This window comes from Arachis hypogaea, chromosome 9 (genome assembly GCF_003086295.3).
Source record: "Arachis hypogaea cultivar Tifrunner chromosome 9, arahy.Tifrunner.gnm2.J5K5, whole genome shotgun sequence".
NCBI lineage: Eukaryota > Viridiplantae > Streptophyta > Magnoliopsida > Fabales > Fabaceae > Arachis > Arachis hypogaea.
This window is the reverse complement of record NC_092044.1, coordinates 95,668,202-95,671,616: the sequence shown is the minus strand read 5'-3', so window position 1 is coordinate 95,671,616 and position 3,415 is coordinate 95,668,202.

Genomic DNA, 3,415 nt, shown 5'->3' with positions numbered 1-3,415 from the left:
TTTATGCCAGTTTGGGCGTTTAACTCCCATTCTTGTGCCAGTTCCGGCGTTTAACGCTGGGAATTCTGAGGGTGACTTTGAACGCCGATTTGGGCCATCAAATCTTGGGCAAAGTATGGACTATCATATATTGCTGGAAAGCCCAGGATGTCTACTTTCCAACGCCGTTGAGAGCGCGCCAATTGGTCTTCTGTAGCTCCAGAAAATTTACTTCGAGTGCAGGGAGGTCAGAATCCAACAGCATTTGCAGTCCTTTTCAGTCTCTGAATCAGATTTTTGCTCAGGTCCCTCAATTTCAGACAGAAAATACCTGAAATCACAGAAAAACACACAAACTCATAGTAAAGTCCAGAAAAGTGAATTTTAACTAAAAACTAATAAAAATATACTAAAAACTAACTAGATCATACTAAAAACATACTAAAAACAATGCCAAAAAGCGTACAAATTATCCGCTCATCACAACACCAAACTTAAATTGTTGCTTGTCCTCAAGCAACTGAAAATCAAATAAGATAAAAAGAAGAGAATATGCAATGAATTCCAAAAATATCTATGAAGATCAGTATTAATTAGATGAGCGGGGCCTTTAGCTTTTTGCCTCTGAACAGTTTTGGCATCTCACTCTATCCTTTGAAATTCAGAATGGTTGGCTTCTTTAGGAACTCAGAATCCAGATAGTGTTATTGATTCTCCTAGTTAAGTATGATGATTCTTGAACATAGCTACTTATTGAGTCTTGGCCGTGGCCCAAAGCACTCTGTCTTCCAGTATTACCACCGGATACATACATGCCACAGACACATAATTGGGGTGAACCCTTTCAGATTGTGACTCAGCTTTGCTAGAGTCCCCAATTAGAGGTGTCCAGGGTTCTTAAGCACACTCTTTTTGCCTTGGATCACAACTTTTATTTTTTTTCTTTTCTCTCTTTTTTTTCGTTTTCTTTTCTCTCTCTTTTTTTTTTGTATTCACTGCTTTTTCTTGCTTCAAGAATCATTTTAATGATTTTTCAGATCCTCAGTAACATGTCTCCTTTTTCATCATTCTTTCAAGAGCCAACATTCATGAACCACAAATTCAAAAGACATATGCACTGTTTAAGCATACATTCAGAAAACAAAAGTATTGCCACCACATCAAAATAATTAAACTGTTATAAAATTCAAAATTCATGCAATTCTTCTCTTTTTCAATTAAGAACATTTTTCATTTAAGAAAGGTGATGGATTCATAGGACATTCATAACTTTAAGGCATAGACACTAAGACACTAATGATCACAAGACACAAACATAGATAAACATAAGCATTAATTTTCGAAAAACAGAAAAATAAAGAACAAGGAAATTAAAGAACGGGTCCACCTTAGTAATGGCGGCTTGTTCTTCCTCTTGAAGATCCTATGGAGTGCTTGAGCTCCTCAATATCTCTTCCTTGTCTTTGTTGCTCCTCTCTCATGATTCTTTGAACTTCTCTAATTTCATGGAGGATGATGGAGTGTTCTTGGTGCTCCACCCTTAGTTGTCCCATGTTGGAACTCAATTCTCCTAGGGAGGTGTTTAGTTGCTCCCAATAGTTTTGTAGAGGAAAGTGCATCCCTTGAGGAATCTCAGGGATCTCATGATGAGTGGGGTCTCTTGTGTGCTCCATCCTCTTCTTAGTGATGGGCTTGTCCTCATCAATGGGGATGTCTCCCTCTATGTCAACTCCAACTGAATAACAGAGGTGACAAATGAGATGAGGAAAGGCTAACCTTGCCAAGGTAGAGGACTTGTCCGCCACCTTATAAAGTTCTTGAGCTATAACCTCATGAACTTCTATTTCTTCTCCAATCATGATGCTATGAATCATGATAGCCAGGTCTATAGTAACTTCGGACCGGTTGCTAGTGGGAATGATTGAGCGTTGTATAAACTCTAACCATCCTCTAGCCACGGGTTTGAGGTCATGCCTTCTCAATTGAAACGGCTTCCCTCTTGAATCTCTCTTCCATTGGGCGCCCTCTTCACATATGACTGTGAGGACTTGGTCCAACTTTTGATCAAAGTTGACCCTTCTAGTGTAAGGATGTTCATCTCCTTGCATCATGGGCAAGTTGAATGCCAACCTTACATTTTCCGGACTAAAAACCAAGTATTTCCCCCGAACCATAGTAAGCCAATTCTTAGGATCCGGGTTGATACTTTGATCATGGTTCTTGGTGATCCATGCATTGGCATAGAACTCTTGAACCATCAAGATTCCGACTTGTTGAATGGGGTTGGTAAGAACTTCCCAACCTCTTCTTCGGATCTCATGTCGGATCTCTGGATATTCACTCTTTTTGAGTGAGAAAGGGACCTCGGGGATCACCTTCTTCAAGGCCACAACTTCATAGAAGTGGTCTTGATGCACCCTTAAGATGAATCTCTCCATCTCCCATGACTCGGAGGTGGAAGCTTTTGCCTTCCCTTTCCTCTTTCTAGAGGTTTCTCCGGCCTTGGATGCCATAAATGGTTATGGAAAAATAAAAAGCAATGCTTTTACCACACCAAACTTAAAAGGTTTGCTCGTCCTCGAGCAAAAGAAGAAAGAAGAGAGTAGAAGAAGAAGAAATGAAGAAGAAGGGAATGGCTATGTGTTCGGCCAAAGAGGGGTAGAAGTGGTGTGTATGTTGTGTGAAAATGAAGGAGTGAAGGAGGGTTTATATAGGAGTGGGGGAAGGGTAGGGTTCGGTCAAGTGAGGGTGGGTTTGGGTGGGAAAGTGGTTTGAATTTGAATGGTGAGGTAGGTGGGGTTTTATGAAGGATGGATGTGAGTGGTGAAGAGAAAGATGGGATTTGATAGGTGAAGGGTTTTGGGGAAGAGGTGTTGAGGTGATTGGTGAATGGGTGAAGAAGAGAGAGAGTGTGGTGGGGTAGGTGGGGATTCTGTGGGGTCCACAGATCCTGAGGTGTCAAGGAAAAGTCATCCCTGCACCAAATGGCAAGCAAAATTGCGTTTTTAGCCAATTCTGGCGTTAAACGCCGAGCTGGTGCCCATTTCTGGCGTTTAACGCCAGCTTCTTGCCCCTTTCTGGCGTTTAACGCCAGTCTGGTGCCCTTTCTGGCGTTAAACGCCCGAATGGTGCCAGACTGGGCGTTAAACGCCCAACAGCTAGCCTCACTGGCGTTTAAACGCCAGCAAGCTCTCCTCCAGGGTGTGCTGTTTTTCTTTCTATTTTTCATTCTGTTTTTGCTTTTTTCATTGATTTTGTGACTTCTCATGATCATCAACCTACAAAAAACATAAAATAACAAAAGGGAATAGATAAAATATAACATTGGGTTGCCTCCCAACAAGCGCTTCTTTAATGTCATTAGCTTGACAGAGGACTCTCATGGTGCCTCAGAAATGCTCAGAGCTATGTTGGAACCTCCCAACACCAAGCTTAG